This window comes from Rousettus aegyptiacus, unplaced genomic scaffold, assembly GCF_014176215.1.
Source record: "Rousettus aegyptiacus isolate mRouAeg1 unplaced genomic scaffold, mRouAeg1.p scaffold_m13_p_11, whole genome shotgun sequence".
Lineage (NCBI taxonomy): Eukaryota > Metazoa > Chordata > Mammalia > Chiroptera > Pteropodidae > Rousettus > Rousettus aegyptiacus.
Genome location: NW_023416286.1, coordinates 18204358 through 18222014, shown reverse-complemented (window position 1 = coordinate 18222014; position 17657 = coordinate 18204358). Strand labels below are relative to the sequence as shown.

At 39.7% G+C, this 17657-nt stretch overlaps 1 protein-coding gene across 5 annotated transcripts in view; it reads left to right on the top strand.

Annotated features, from left to right (window-relative positions):
- TRIM13 (tripartite motif containing 13) overlaps window positions 1-17657 on the top strand; it is a 47766-nt gene that overhangs the window by 4663 nt on the left and 25446 nt on the right. The window contains exon 1 of one of the 5 annotated variants that reach the window (XM_016143089.2): window positions 15540-16251. The exons of 2 other annotated variants lie outside the window; for them this stretch is intronic. The gene's annotated coding sequence lies outside the window, so the exon portion shown is untranslated. Of the gene's footprint in view, window positions 1-15539; window positions 16252-17657 lie in introns of those variants that run through there. 2 more of the 5 variants (XM_016143096.2, XM_016143100.2) reach the window with 2 other exon arrangements.

Sequence of the window (17657 nt, the reverse complement as noted above, 5' to 3'; positions counted from 1 at the left end):
AAAATACTTCTTGGTATACGTAATAGCTGTAAACAACTAAATTTATAAGTATCTTACTGAAAATTTGAGGAAGATCCTGAAATGTAACAAGGAAGAAAATTAGGTTAAAATGTACCCAATGCTACTAATTTAAGATATGTATAATGTCACTTAGTGCCTATCATTTTATTTTTGTGAATGTAAAAATATTTATAGTTTTTCATAAGGTTTTATAATCCCCCCAAACCTATTTTCTCAGTAATGGTCCTGCACATGAATATTCCAAATGCAGGTTTTATCAGAAGCTTGATTCTCATGTTGAGAAAGACCTGTTATAAAACATGTGTGTCTATGATGTGGTTCTGGGTAGGGCTAGTGTAGTTCTGGGCACAACTAGTAGGCCACTAGTACACCAAGTCACAGGGAATGTGAGGTCACTCTAAATTGTTGGTGAAAGTTTATAAAATTCTGCAATATTTGAAAATTGCTAAGAGGAAAACCCCAAACAAAAACAGCACACACTGTGAAGTAAATAACTTTGAAATACCAAACAAAGAGAGGCTCCAGAGATATGGTATGGCTAAGAGAATGTCAGTGTAGGGAAATGGACCTGCTAACAACTGCATATGTTGAAAAACTTTTTCTTCTTATTTTGCTTATTCCAAACTTTTAACTGAATTCTTTAAAAATTATTACATATTTCCTTTTTTAAACTTTGTGTTTGTAGGTGTCATGTCTAACATTTAATTGTTGACCTCAGTCATACCAAGGACTTAATTAATACATTCTATAAAATGAGATGCAGGAGTGATGTCAGCAACATGGCAGAGTGAAAGACATCCCCGGATCTCTCCCCTTGAAACAACAATAAGTTGAATATCTAAAACTCAACAAAAAACACCCAAACTGCACACCAGCACCTCTGAGTGTGGGATCTGCACATAAGAACTACCACAGGTCTGAACCCTGGGTTTCAGGCAGTGGACTGGGAGTAATAAAGAAGCTGCCTCTCACAGCTGCTGGAGCTCCCTGTAGGAGGAGGGAGAGAGAAGAAGGTGCAGCAAGTTCCCTGAACAGCCCTCCCTGGGAGAGTTCTGAGCTCCATGTGGCAGGCCATAGGGCCCAGTCATCAGTGCAGAAAGCAGAGAAGCAGGACAGCAGAGAAACAGGGATGGCACAGAAGCGAGGACAGCAGAAAAATAACAGTTGATTTTTACCAGCTGCAGTTACAAAACTGTAAGGCTGAGTGGTAGCCCCTAATCCCCAGAGGACCCCTCTTCCCATATCCTCTGAGACCGAATACCGCAGAGCCCTGGGGGAATCTGAGCAAATGCTACCAAAACTGTCGCTAACACTGACAGGGATGAAGACTGAGGGTAGCGAGCATAATTGAATATCTATTAGGAAAAAGGGCATTACTAAGACTTTATACGAAGCAGGAATCTAAGAGGCTTAGATGCCACCTACTGGCAACCAACAGAAAAACGCCTTCTTTGCAGCAAGCCAAGAGAGACCTTTACGTAAGAAATCTTCTTTCTGGAAAAAATGTAGAATTAACTTCCATTAATGCCCAGGCAGAGAAATAGTTCATTAAACACCATGAACAACCAAGGTGACAAGGCAGCTCAGAAGGAAAGAGAAAAATCTCCATAAAATAAGCTTAAAAACATAGAAATATGTGACTTAAATGACAGAGAATTCAGGATGGTACTTCTGAAAAAACTCAGTGAGATCCAAAATGATTAACATCAACAACTTTAGGAATTGAAAAAACAACTAGATGAGCAGAATGAGTTTTTTAGCAAGGAGATTGAAACTCGCTAAAATAAGCAAATAGAACTTCTGGAGATGAAGAACACACTGCAAGAGGTGAAAAATGAAATAGCAAGCTTGGGAAATAGAGTTGACAAAATGGAGGAAAGGCTCAGTGACATCAAAGAGAGAAATCTAGAAATACTCAGAAAGAAGAAGAGAGAAACCGAAGAATGAAAAATAATGAAACAGAAATACAAGAACTAGCTGATAGCATCAGGAAAGGAAACAAAAATAATGGGCATTCTCGAAGGGGAGGAAAAGGAGCAGAGACTAGAAAGCATTTTCAGACAAATAGTTGATGAAAATTTTCCAAATCTAAGGAATGAGCTGGAGCTTGGAATTCAAGAAGTCAACAGAACACCCAGTTATCTCAACGCAAATATACCTTCACCAGAACACATTGTATTAAAATTATCAAAAATCAATGACAAAGTCATAATTCTAGGGCAGCCAGGGAAAAGAAGATGGTAGCCTATAAAGAAAACCCCATTAAATTATCGCCAGATTTCTCAGCACAAACCTTACAAGCCAGAAAGGAGTGGAATCAAATATTCAAACTATTGAATGAAAGGAACTACTATTAAGAATAATATATCCAGCAAAGCTTTCCTCTAGATTTGAAGGAGAAATAAAGACCTTTCCAGATGTACAAAAATTGAGGGAATTATCTATTATGAGGCCTGCATTACAGGAAATACTAAAAGGGGTCACCTCAGCTAAAACAAAATGAAAAACAAAACAAAACAAAAAAAAACGTAACTAGGAGTAAAGCAACTAGCAGGCAGATAGAAGCAGATGAGTGCAACCCTAACTAAGAACCAGGCATTATAAGCTTAAACAAAAAGATGAGATTTGCTAGAGCAAGATAGTAATAAATGTTCAACATACATAGAGACAAACTGATACAACAATGACTGAAAAGGGGAGGAATCAAAGATCTAAATTTGCAAAGAGGATTGGAGATAAGGCACACGCAGAAGAAAATGGACTACGATATATATACGTGTGTGTATATGTCTTCTACATATTCATAATGGTAACCACATGCAAAGATTCAGAACCGAAATAAATAACAAACAACAAGAAGGATCAGAGGAAAAACCCACAAAAGCCAACCAAAAAAAAGACACACACACACACACACACACACACACACACACAATCAGAAACACAAGGACAAGGAAGCAATGGAAACACTGGGATGAACTCACTGATAAAAAGGCAGAGTTGTAGATTAGATCAAAAAAACAAAACCCAACCATATGCTGCCAACAAGAGACACATTTCAGTTCCAAAGACAAATGAAGACTCAGAGCAAAAGGGTGGAAAATGATGTTTCAAGCAAATGGCATTCAGAGGAAAGTGGGAGAGGCAGTACTAATGGCAGATGAAATAGACTTCAAAATATAAAAGGTAAAGAAAGATGCTGAGGGTCACTTCATGATGATAAAGGGAATCATGTACCAAGAAGACATAACACTTATTAATATCTGTGCTCCCAATTGAGGAGCCCCAAAATGTGGAAAGTAATTACTAACAGAACTAAAGGGAGAAACAGACCAAAACACTATCATAGTAGGGGGCCTAAATACCTCATTGTCGGATATGGAAAGATCATCCAAACAGAAAGTCAATAAGGAAATAACATCCTTAACTGACACATTAAACCAACTGGACATAATTGACATTTACAGAGCCCTTCATCCCAAAACAGCTATTTATATATTCTTCTCTAGAACACAAGGAACATTCTCAAGGATTGACCACATACTGGGACACAGAGATAGCCTCAACAAATAGAAGAGGGTTGAAATCATACCAACCATATTCTCTGATCGTAATGCTTGGAATCTGGAGATCAATTGTAAAAAGAAAGTGGGAAGAATCACAAGTACATGGAGATTAAACAACATGCTACTGAAGAATAACTGGGTCACAGAAAAGTAGAGAGAGAGACCAAGAGATACATAAAAACAAATGATAATGATAGTACAACATATCAAACTTTTGGGACTTGGCAAAAGTGGTAATAAGAGAAAAGATCATATCAGTACAGGCCTATCTCAAAAAACAAGAATGAGCCCAAATAAACAACCTAACACTTCATATTTAAAAACTAGAAAAGGAAGACCAAATGAAGCCCAAAGTCATCAGAAGAAAAGAAATAATCAAAATTAGAGCAGAAATAAATGAAATTGAAAACAAACAAACAATGGAAAAAATAAATGCAACAAGGAGCTCATTCTTTGAGAAGGTTAATAAAATTGACAAACCTCTGGCTAGACTCACTAAAGAAAAAAGAGAAAGGACACAAATAAACAAAATCAGAGATGAAAGAGGGGAAGTTATGACAGACACCACAGAAATACAAAGGATCATGCAAGAATAGTATGAAAAAGGACATAATACCAAATTTAATAACCTAGAAGAAATGGACCAGTACTTAGAAAGATACAACCTTCCTAGAATGAATCAAGAACTGGAAAATCTAAATAGACCGATCAGCAGTATGGAAATTGAAACAATCAACAAAAACCTACCAAAAAGTAAAAGTCCAGGACCAGATGGCTTCACCAGTGAATTCCACCACACATTCGAAGAAGATTCAATACCTATTCTACTCAAACTCTTCCAAATTATCGAAGAAGAGGCAATACTTCCCAACTCATTTTATGAGGCCAATACTATCCTGATACCAAAACCTGGTAAAAATAACACAAAAAAAGAAAACTGCAGACCACTATCTCTCATAAACACAGATGCAAAAATCCTAAATAAGGTGCTGGCAAACCAAATACAGCAACATATTGAAAAGATTATATGCCATGACCAAGTGGGCTTCATACCATCAGCACAGGGATGGTTCAACATACACAAATCAATTAATGTGATACACTACATAAATTGAAAAATGAGAATCATATGATCATACCAATAGATGCAGAAAAAGCCTTTGACAAGATACAGCATCCATTTATGACCAAAACACTTAATAAAATTGGTATAGAAGGAGAGTACCTTAACATAATAAAAGCCACATGTGACAAACCCTCAGCTAATATCATACTTAATGGTGAAAAACTAAAACTCTTTCCTCTAAGATCAGGAATAAGGCAAGGCTGTCCACTATCTCCACTGTTATTCAGTATAACATTGGAGGTCCTTGCAAGTGCAATCAGGCAAGAGAAAGACATAAAAGGCATCCTAATAGGAAATGAAGAAGTCAAACTGTCACTATTCGCAGATGACATGATTCTCTAAATAGAAAACCCTAAAGACTCCACAAGAACACTACTAAAACAATAAGCACACACAGTAAAATCTCTGGATACAAAATCAACGTTCAAAAATCCATAGCATTCCTATACTCTAATAATGAAGTGTCAGGGGAAAAAAGTGGAAAAATGATTCCTTTTGCAATTGCAACAAAAAGAATAAAATACCTAGGAATAAATTTAACAAAACATGTGAAAGACCCATATAATGAAAACCATAAGACCTTACTAAAAGAAATCGAAGAAGATACGAAGAAATGGAAAGATATTCCATGTTCTTGGATTGGAAGAGTCAACATAGTAAATTACGATAACACCTAAAACATTATACAGATTTAATGCAATTACCAACAAAATCCCATCAGCATTTTTTAAAGATATAGAAACAAAAAATCACCAGATTCGTATGGAAGCACAAAAGACCCCATTGCCAAAGCCATCGTGAGAAAAAAGAATGAGGCTGGAGGCATCACTCTGCCTGACTTCAAATTATACTACGAAGCAACAGTAATCAAAATGGCATGGTATTGGCAGAAAAACAGACACACGGACCAGCGGAACAGATTCGAGAGTTCAGAAGTAAAACTATATTTAGATGGGCAAATAATTTTGGACAGAAAAAGCCAAAAACATACAGAGGAAAAAGGAAAGCCTCTTCAATAAATGGTGCTGGGATTACTGGAAAGCCACCTGCAAAAGAATGAAACTAGACTGTTATCTATCACCACACACCAAAATTAATTCAAAATGGATAAAGGACCTGAATATAAGACCTGAAACAATAAAATGCATAGAAGAAAATATAGGGACGAAACTCAAGGACCTTGGACTTAAAGAGGATTTTATGAATTTGACCTCCCAGGCAAGGGAAGTAAAAGCTAAAATAAATGAATGGGACTACATCAAACTAAAAAAGCTTCTGCTCAGCTAAAGAAACCATCAACAAGGTAAAGAGACAACCATCCAAATGGGAAAATATATTTGCAAGCAATGCCTCCAATAAGGGCCTAATATCGAAAATATACAAGGAATTCATATAACTCAATAACAACAACAACAACAACAAAGAAATGATCTAATCAAAAAATGGGCAGAGGACTTGAACATAAACTTCTCCCAAGAAGACATACAAATGGCCAACAAATATACAAAAAGATGCTCAACATCACTAGCTATTAGGGAAATGCAATTCAAAACCACAATGAGATACCATCTTGCATCTGTTAGAATAGCTGTTATCAACAGGACAAGCAATAACAAGTGTTGAAGAGGATGAGGAGAAAAAGGAACCCTCATAAACTTCTGGTGGGACTACAAATTGGTACAGCCACTATGGAAAACAGTTTCTGGAGGTTTCTCAAAAAACTAAGACTTGATCTACCATATGATCCAGCAATTCCTCTACTGGGTATTTACCCCAAAGACTTGAAAACCCATATCCAAAAAGATACTTTCACACCAATGTTCATAGCAACATTATTCGCAGTGGCCAGGACATGGAAGCAATCAAAGGGTCCTACGATAGATGATTGGCTAAAGAAGCAGTGGTACATATATACAATGGAATATTACTCAGCCATAAGAAGAGATGAAATACTGCCATGTAATGCAACAATATGGATGGACCTTGAGATAATCATGCTACACAAAATAAGCCAGATAGAAAAAGCTGAAAACCACATGATATCACTTATATGTGGGATGTAAACCTAAAAGCAACAAAGGAACAGAACAAATAGAGACTCATGGACAATACAACAGACTAACAGTTACCAGAGGATAGGGGAGAGGGGAGAAGGTATATGATGTAAAAAGGTTCAAAAATGTGGTGACATTAAAGAATTTAAAATAAAATAATTAATTTAAAAAATGATATGTAAAGAGTTGGGAAAGAGTAGAATGAAATGTTAAGAAGATCCTTGAATTTCCCCCAATTTTCAGAAAAATAAGAAAGTTCCATTTTATAAGTTTTGAATTTATCAGCGCTCTGTAAATATTTATAAAAACAACAAATGAATAAAGCCCCTAAAATAAATATATTGTTATTATACTTCATCTAAAACCTAGAAAGTAGCATGCAAACTGAATTCTTAGTAACTGTCCTGGTAGGTGTGAATTAGAATATCATTGTAGCTTTGATTTTCATTGCTTTAATGACCAATGATGTTAAACATCTTTTCATGTGCATATTGGCTATTTGTATATCTTCTTTGGAGTAATGTCTGTTCAGATCCTTTGCAGAAGACACAAGATTTCTAAGTCAGAGACAAAGGACTTTATTGCTTACAGCAAAAGAAATATTCAGAGTTTCATGCTCCTTTGTGTTGGTTCCTCATGCCCTGCAAATATGGCGAAGATGATGCAATGGGCCCATGACGACAGCCTGAGGAAGTGGTGGCCTGAAAAGAAACATGGAGCCAGTCTGCCTTTCATCTGGGGGAGACACTACCCCATTCTTCAAGGTTGCTTGCTACAAACACAATTTGAAAAAATGGCTTCGGTAAAGAATGGTCAAGTCTTTGCATTCATGGCATACTCAGTAGAACCATGCAGGGCCTACAGCAGATTGCCTCTCAACAATCCATCCCTTAGCCCACAATAACACATTTTTGGATGAACTTGATTTTTTGCATGAGTATGCCACTACATTAGCCACTCTGATTAATCTGATCACAGAGACTGGAAGCAAATTTATTTAATTTATCTTATTATCATTTAATCAAAACTACTATCAACAAGATGCCAAGCAGCAGGATGAGGCCACCTTGCAGTCTTTACCTCAATCATACCCCTCCCCGAAAAGGGCACAGATTCAGCCTAATATAAGTAAGTCCAAAAGGGGACCAGTAGGTCTGTTTCAGACAACCAGGATGAGGTCCAAAGCAAACCTATAATCCATTACCATCCACACAGGGGAGTTAGGACTGACCTGCTGACCTACACAGTGCAATAGTTGGGCCAGAAAGCAACCCCCAGCCCAATAGAGAGACATTATATGGCCCAATTTTCCCATGTACGAAAATATAACCCTGAGGAGCACTGGTCACCCCACTGTGGGGTTTCCTGTTCAACTTGGTTTGTGTAACCATTACTTTGGTTAAGCCACATAGGCAGTGTTACCAAGTACCGATAGTCTTGATCACCACATGTGGCATCACAAAAGGCACTTGGGCATCAGGAGAAGCATGTGATTTTTTTTTTTTTTTTTTTTTTGGTTTGCTGGCAGTTTAAACACTGCACTCCTCAACTACGATGGAATAAAAACAGGTAACAGAAGTTCGTTTGACTTACATTTGGATTAATTTGATGCCATTTGTCTTCTGGTTATTTTAATGAACTCTTGTTATGAGAAAATGGGGAAACTCCTTGAAAACAAAGCAAAAATGTAGAGTCATCAGGGAGAAAAAAATGACGCAGATGGTAGAGGCTCTGTTCATCCCTCTGGTGACCAAATCAAAGTTGTGATGGAAACGAGGAGTAAACAGCAAAGAAAAGCGCCTGGGAGCTAGATGAACAAGCCATACATCTAGGGAGAAATCCAAGAAATCACCCTGCAACTGCAGAAGGTAGGTCGGGGTGAGGATGCGAGGCTGAGTGCAACAGAGGCTGTGGCAGTGGCAGCGGCAGCCGCTTTTTAAAGGGGCCATGTCCGCAAGCAGACACTCAAGGTGATGGACCTGCTGGCTCTCAGCAACAGTGCTGGTTAGGCTGCGCAGGGGGCAATAGGGACTTATAGAGGGACACTGAGTTGTTGGAGTGAGGGCCGAAAGTGAGGTGAGGCTCGCTCTATACAGAAGTACTCGGGGAATCCAATGTTCTTGTGCTGAGCCCTCCCCCGTCCCAGTGTGCAGATGCAGCTCCGCCATAGCCAAGACGACATCAAACTGGATAACAGAGGTCACTCTGCCCAGAGGATTTCCTGAAATCCTGCCTCCCCTAACTCATGACCCCACCCAAGCCACATCCAAGTGTTTCCTCACCGAGTCGTGCTCCTTGCTGAGTAGTGCCTAGGCTCACACTGGAGCCAGCTGGCCTTGGTTTCTGGTGCGGCCTTTTGAGGCAACTATAAGCACAGCTTCTATAGATTGTTTGCTGAATCTTAACAGGTGGCTCTGGAGGGCCACAGGCTTGGGCTAAATTTGTCCTGAAGCTGAAATCTCAGGACTATGATATGGAACACCTACTTCACCAATCCACACTAATAAGACCGGGAGACTTAGGAGCTTTGCTTAGTACATAGAAACAGACATGAAAAGGTAGCCAAAATGGGAAGACAAAGAAGCAGAAACCATATGAGAGAACAGAACAGAGATCCAGAAATAATGGAGTCAAGCAATCTAACAGATGCAGGTTTCTAAACAATGGTTATAAAGATGCTCAATGAACTTTTGGGAAGTGTAGATAAATTCAGTGAGAACTTCAGCAAAGAGATAAAAAAACATAAAAATGGAAATGGAAATTATAAAAGGGAACCAGTCAGAAATAAAGAACACATTATCTGAGATGAGAAGTATATTAAATGGAATAAACAAAGGAATAAACAAAGTGAATAAAGAAAAGGATCAAATGAACTATATAGAGGATGGAGAAGCCAGGGGCATTCAATCAGAATGGCAAGATAAAAGAAGCCAAGACTATAATAATAATCTAAGGAGACTATGGGACACTATTAAAGGTAAAAATATCCGTGTCATTGGGGTACCTAAGGGAAACAAGATGTTGAACAACTATTTGAAGAAACAATGATGGAAAACTTTCCTCATTTGGCAAAGGAAATAGACACACAACCCCAGGAAGTTCAGAGAGTTTCAAAAACCAGGGATCCAAAGAGGCCCACACCAAGATACATCATAATTAAAGTTAGCTACAAAGAGAACATATTAAAAGCAGCAAGAGAAAAGCAGTTAGTTACCTACAAGGGAGCAGCCATAAAACTGGCAGATGATTTCTCAAAAGAAACTATGCAGGACAGAAGGGATTGGCAAAAAATATTCGACAGGATGATGACCCAGGATCTACAACCAAGAATACTTTATCCAGCAAATCTATCATTTAAAGTCAAAGGACAGATAAAAAGCTTCCCAGACAAAAATAAGCAAAGGGAATTTATCAACACTAAGCCAGTTTTATAGGAAATGTTTTAGGGACTTCTTTAAGAAGAAAAACAGGAATAAAGAATGGTAACAATTACATTCCTATCAACAAGTACCTCAATGGAAAAGAATTAAGTGCTCCAACCAAAAGATAGAGTGGCTGAAAGGTTAAGAAAACAATTCCCCTACATATGCTGCCTACAAGAGACTCACTTCAGCTTAAAAGGCGCACACAGGCTAAAAGGAAGGGAATGGAAAAAGATATTCCCTTGAAGGACCTCGAGGGTACTGCGCTGAATGAAATGGGTCAGATAGAGAAAGAAATATCGCATGATTTCACATACGTATGGAATATAAAGAACAAAATCAACAACAACAAATAAAAAAGCAGAAATAAACTCATAGATACAGAGAACATTTTGAAGGATACCAGATGAGAGGGAGGTTGGGAGGATAAAAAAAGGCAAAGGGATTAAGAGGTACAAATGGATAGTTGCAGAATAGACATGGAGATGTAGAGTATAGCATGAGGAAGATGGTTAATAATGTAATAAATATGTAAGGGAGGAGAAAGGTACTAGATTTAGTGAGGTGATCACTTTATGAGTTATGTGGATCTCTGATCACTGCTGTACAACTGAAACTAGTATATTATGTATGCCAACTATAATTTAAAAAAAACTCATTAAACTATATTGTATTTCAATAAAGATGGGGAAAAGAAAGTAGAGTCATCTTTTTCCACTTAATTCATCACTTTGTTTTAATGCAGAAAATAACTCACATCCAATTGAGGGAATAGAGAGGTTTCTGATACCTAACTAATGTCATGGAATTAGGAAAGAAAAATCCCCTTTCCCAGACAATTTGGACAAAGCTATTCAGGACATATGCAAGATTAAGTGTGTTGTGAGTGGCCAGAGTCTGAAGAGGTGAATCACTATCACCACTTTTTAGGACTGCTAAGCACATTGCTCCAGAGGCCTTCTCCCCAGTCCTCCCACCGATCCTGTGAGGGGAAGTATCTCCACTTACAAATAGATTTCAGAAGCTCAGTGGCTGTCCATGATTAAACATCTAGAGAGTGACAGCAGCAGGCTTGGATCTGTGAGGACCCCCATCTCAGTGCCTCTCAATATTTCTCGTACACATGAGAGAGATCATTTGTTTTTCAGTCCCAAAAGATGCATTCAGTCATGGTGGAAATTATGTTTTCGGGATATTGACTGACAAATCCTTTATAGTAGTTCCCACAGACACTGTACTTATAGTTGCCTCAAAAAGACACACCAGAAACTGAGGCCAGCTAGCTCCAGTGTGAGTCTAGGTGCAGCTGAGCAAGGAGCACCTGATTCGCTGAGGATATACCTCGATGTGGCTTGGGTGGGGCCACTAGTTGGGGGAGGTGGAGTTTCAGGAAATCCTCTGGGCAGAGTGACCTCTGTTATCCAGTTTGATGACGTCGCGACTATGGCAGTGCTCTGTTCGTGCAGTGGGAGGGGGAGGGCTCAACAGGGAACAATGGATACCACTAGCACTTCTGTACAGGGAGAGTCTCGCCTACACCCTCACTCTGACAATGTCTCCCTGTAAGTCCCTGGTGTCCCCTCAGAGCAGCTGAATTGGTACTGGTGCTCAGAGTAAGCAGGTCTGTCACCATAAAAATCTGCTCAGACGCAGCCCCTTTAAGAGGCGTCTGCCACTGCTGCAGCCTCTGTCTTGCTCAGCTATTCGGTCAGGGCAGCCTCGCATCCTCGCCCCGTCCTACCTTCTGCCATTGCAGGGTGACTTCTTGGATTTCTTTTTAGTTATATGGCTCGTTCATCTAGATCCCAGGTGATTTCTCCTTGCTGCTTATTTCTTGTCTCCTTCACAACTTTGATTTGGTTGCCAGAGGGAGGAACAGAGCCTCTATCATTTACGCCATTTGCCTATTTTTTATTAAGAGATTTTTGCTGTTACACTGTAGGAGTACTTTATATATTCCGGATCTTAACCGCTTATCAGATATATGGTTGCAAATATTTTCTTTCATTCCATAGTCTCCCTGGTCACTCTGTTGATGGTTTTCCTTGTTGTACAGAAGTTTTTAAGTTTTATGTAGTGTGTGTGTGTAAAAACTTTCAGTTACCAGAAGTTTTTGTATTTAGTATTATTTAAATATATTTCTCTAACATTATAACTGCTCTAATTGGTACACAGTCTATATGTATGCACATATATAGCCTATCGGTTGAATGCCACTTAGCATTTCTGATGTACAAGGCACTGGGCAATCTTAAATCTCTTGTGAAACAAAAGTAGGGTGTAAACCAAACAATTAACAAACTAACTTTACAAAGATACAATACGGGAGATATAAAGAGGACTGTATAGTCTTTACCTTGCTAAACCTATTGGATATTCTGGTTAAAAGCTAAAATGATACTTTAATAATTTATAAAGAATTATTATATAAAGATTGTTAATAATAAATACATTAGCACTTGTTATAATTGAAAGAAGTCTATTATTACTCACAAATATTTATTATCCAATGCTTATTACATAACTGTTATTATTTATACAATAGGTAAAGTGCTACATGTTAACTATTCTTCAAGATTATTTTCTATATGAGAAAATACTGTCTAAAACTCTCTACAAGATGTGTGAAATTCTAACATATCTGTGGAAATTCAACACGTTTATCATTAGGCAGAAGACTACCAGCCACTCCCCTCTATCCATACCCCGCTTCCCTCTCCCTGCCTAGTGAATTAGGATAGATAAGAGAGATACAGAAGGGAAATAACAGGGCAAAACTTCTCATCAGCTTTTACCACCACATGTCAGCTGAGCTGGGTTGTTAGAGCGACATTTATATAATTGTTTTACATGCTTTCCCTAGGTGTGCTTCACAAAGCTTTGTGTGCTAGGTCCAAACTGCTTCACGTACATTCTTCACATTTCGGGCATGCATAAAAACATGTTTTCTTTTTTCCAATCAAATATAATAGGGAGGTGGTGTTTTTTGTTGTTGCTTTTGACAATAGGTCTCCTATTCACTGAGAATTAGGTGAGGCCTATTGGGGCAGGAAGCCTGTCTATGGGCTTTCTGTTAAGCCATTGGCTGAATACTTGGGTCGAAACCACAAGTGTCCTGGGCTGGCCTTCAGCAGATCAGAGTGTGGATGCTCATCTTAGGTGTGCGGGGCCTCCCATCTGCACCCTCACCTGCACCTCTCTCACTTCTGTTAGTGGGTATGTATGTATTTGTGAGGGCTGGGATGGGAATAGAGACTTTCATTTTTTACCTTATGCACATCTGTATTGCCTGCATTTTCACATATTTACCCTCGAGGGTGGGGGTAAGAACACTGAAGTTCTACTTTCTTCTACCTGCTTTGTTCTTAAATTTAATCGTAAATATAAGATGTTCACCATGGTGCAACTCGTGCCCCATGGCTGCCCATACTCCTTATTCCTCTCTGCTTCCCCAAACTACTTTCTTCCTTCTCATTTTTTGCTTTTTCTCTACTCTCTCAAAGTTCCAGTTTTGCCTTTCCTTTCTTCTTCCTTCACATAGATTTTTCCGAGCTGCACCCTCTGTAGAAACTGTTTTAGAGATTCGTCAAAGGTCCACTTTTGTAATTACATCCACCTTTTGTGGCTATGGAGGCTGTTTCTTTAATCTATGGTTCTGAGAAATTTGTCCAGAGTGATTCTGTGCTAAGTAGCATATTTCTTCACTTCCTTTATTTTCTCCCCTCATACATTTTGAAAAGAAATTAAGGAAAATGTGCTCTTCCTCTTCCTTCAAGTTCTTTTTCCTCTTGGCTTGTGTAGCTGATTTGTTACCAGCAGAACTTTCTCTAAAGTGAAAGAAAATCATTGCTAGAGGAGACCAAGACTTAACTAAAAGGCACACCGAGTTGCCAGTTGTGTCCAGAATCTGATTAGATTTAAGAGAAGCGGATAGAATTTCTGTATTTTAGAAATTGAACCTACTGGCCTAGTTTGAAAAAAAATGAATAGATAATATTCGATTAAACAAAATAAAATCCAACAAAATCTAGTTAGGAAGATAAACTACAGTCTTGTTACTAAAAGCGTCAGAGGTCTTGGCTGTATGTTTTAAACGCACTTGTTACTTATTCACTTGATATTAAAATGCATAGATATCTTCCTGGCCCCTTCACCCTTTCCCTGTTAAATCTTGACCCTTCTCTGCAGCCCCTCCTGGGCCCATCTGGAGAGTGACTCTCAGGGCTACTCCCAGGTAGCTTGGGTCTCCCAGGAAGCACTAGTTAGCCATGTTGTTCCTGTGCAGGTCATCTCTGTGCAGAAAAAAATATTAGAGTGAATCATCGTCTGCCTCTCCTAACTGTGCTATTTGATTTGGGATCTTATGTGCAACTTGTGGTTGCAAGCTTGAGATGTGAGGCACACTGACACACCTCTCAAGTTGTGTTATAATAATCAGATTTGAGTGTGCCCCAATATAATGTCGCAAACTTCAAGGTTGCGATGCTTTTCTTTATCTTTGATCCCCAGCCCGGAGCAGATACTGCTTAACAGATCTTGCCTAGTCGGAAGGCTGCAGGAGAAGGGGAAGGGCAAAAGTTTGTGCTATACCTCAGGAGTGGAGAGGGCCCTTAACGAGGGTGGATTACCTTCACCGGCCGGCAGACGGCTCACTTGCATCAGCAGACAGAACTTGTTTCCTTCACCCGCCACCCCCTATCTTGTTTACTTGAGTATTACCTTTTCCGTGAACTTGGAGGCCAGAGACTTTAAAAATTTAAACTTAAACCTGAACACACGCATTAGGACCTCACTAGTTGTAGAGAAGAAACCCGCGTTCTGTTTAGTCCAAAAGGCACAAGAACAGCTCAGCGTTAAACAATACTAAGCCATGACGTCTCCGACGGAGTTACCTGGTTAGACTTCCAGGAAATTTTAATAATTTTAAAGTTGGAAGGCTCCTTACACTCGCTTGACGAACCAGTTTCTCTAATCCAGCTCCCTCATTTCTCAGACGAGGAAGCTGAGGTTTATGAAACTAGTCCTCTAGATTCAAGAGGATATTTTACATAAAAATTATACTTCTCTCAAAATTAGGCTTTAGGCATGTGCTGAAAACATGTTGATAGGTGGCCATTTGGAAAAATTGTACCTAGAATCCTTCTATCTCTCTTTCACATTGTCATACATATTTGCATATGTGTATAATATACATTTATGAAATATGTAATATTTATGTATAATACATCATGTGTATTATATACTATATATAAACATATATATTTACTTTTTCAGGCTCTGTAGAGAGGCAGCGTAGCCTACTGGTTAAGCACATGGACCACACAGATTGGGTTTGAATTTTGGTTCTGTCACTTATTAGCTGTATAGCCTTGAGCAAGTTACTTAAACTCTCTATGATTTAATTTCATCTATAAATGAGGTTAATAACAGTACCTGTTTCATTAAGTTATTTTAAGGATTCAGTGCTTGCTACATAAAAAGTACCATAATTATGTAATATAATAAAAATTTGGAAAAACACTATTTTAATAATGAATAAGAATAACATTATAAGGGGACTTTTTAAAGGGTTGGAAATCAGCTTTTAATATAATTTTTTTGGGGGAAATCAATTGTGTAATATATGATGAAAGTATGAGAAAGAACGTGTGGTTAATGAACCTGACCACCAGGTGGAGAGCCAAAAAGCCTGACGTTCCAGGTGAAGCTCTAGTTTCCACCTTCCACAAAAGTTATCTGACATTCCCCACTTGCCACCATCCCATTTTGGAAAACTTAGAGACAGCACCCGCAGAGTAAAATTCCCAAACCTTCAAAGACTCAAGTGCTTGGAGCATTTTAAGCGAACCTGCCCTCCTGCACTCGTGTTTCCGAGGGGCAAGCCTCGCCAAGGCTGGTTCTCGACCAGCATTCCCCTCCCCCTTCTCTGGGCGTCTCCACCCGAAGGCAGCCATTGCTTGTATTCTGCCTTTCTGTTAGGGCTGGAGGGAGTGGCTGGCGGGAAAGAGGAACAAGGATAGAGTGTCCGTACAGCGTGCAGCGTGGGAAGTCTCCACGTCAGGGTAAGTGTGGGAAAACGGGCTCCCTGGCCCTGTGAAAGGTCAGTCAGATCCTGGCTGAGAACGAGGGCTGGGGGGACAGTCGGGCCCAGCTCTCAGGGGCTGTCACTAGACAGGTCAGAGCAGTTCCAAGAGATGCAGGAGAGGCAGCGTTTGGGTTGGTATCATAGGCCTACTTGGGAGAAAAGCAAAAAAGTGGCCCTTGAGGAAATGCCCCGGGAGCCTCACCTGAGCGGAGGAGTGGGCGGGGCCTCCTAGCAGCGACTGGAGTCCATATCAAAGAGGCGTGGGCTATGAGAGGACAGGGCATAAAGGGCGTCCGAACGCAGAGGCTCAGCAGTCTTTGAAACGTGGTGACCATGAAGTAGGCTGAGGGTTGCTTAAACAGCACAGCTTATAAGAATTTCCCCTAGCCAATAGCAGGGAGGGACATGAGCACTCTTCTGGTTTTCAAACTTGTAGATGCGTGGGAATCACCTGGGGATCTCGTTAAAACTCTGGTTCTGACTCAACGGTCCGGGTCCAGAATACCGTCTCCTGATTCTGTATTTCCCAAATGGTGAGGCTGCTGGTCCCTAGACCCCTCTTTCAGAAGCCAGGGTCTCTCCTAGGCTTCAGAAGGGAGAGCGCTGAGCACTGGACAGACACGGAGCAGACAACGATGCGCGGGTTCTCTGGGAGGAGATTCCTCAAGCTGTAGTGCAAATATAGGTTCCCCAGGTAGTAAAAGCATTTAAGGAGGAGTTCAATTATGGGGTGAGGAGGGAAAAGAAGCTTAGATCCACAGACTCCTAACCAACCTCCCAAGGTGCTTGGGAGCTGGGAAGCAGAATGGCTGGTCTTCAGTTGGGTGAGGCTCAGATCACCAATAATATGGGCGATCTGGTGAGGCAGAAAAGATGCTAGCAGGAAAGTCCCTGCAGGGCCCGAGGCAGCCCCCAAATTCCCCACGGGCCACTTTCCACATGCTGGCTGGAGGCCACAATTGGGAGGTTTTGAAAGAAGATAGCCTGTTACCAACACAAGCATTGGCCAAACCAGGTGACCCATTGAGAGAAGAAGCTAATTGTAATAGAGGCAGAATGTTATCTGTACTAAGTTTAAAACAGTTTTCCAGAGGGAAATGAGGTCAGGCCAAGGCAACCAAAAAGAGCTGGATGTCGGCTTTGCAGAAAGCTGAGTTAAACACTGACAAATAGAGTTGCCAGGTGTCCTGTAATGAACTGGACAGTGTGGTATTTTAGCTCCTGGTGTATTAAAATGCAGTAAATACCTGTTTAAAACTTCATTATTTCAGATGTACTCTTTCTTATATTTTGATTGATTTTTAATCAGCAGAGGTTTGTAATTTCTGCATTTAGTTACTCCTGCTAAATATTAAATGGACAAACACTGCTGAAAGTAGTGTT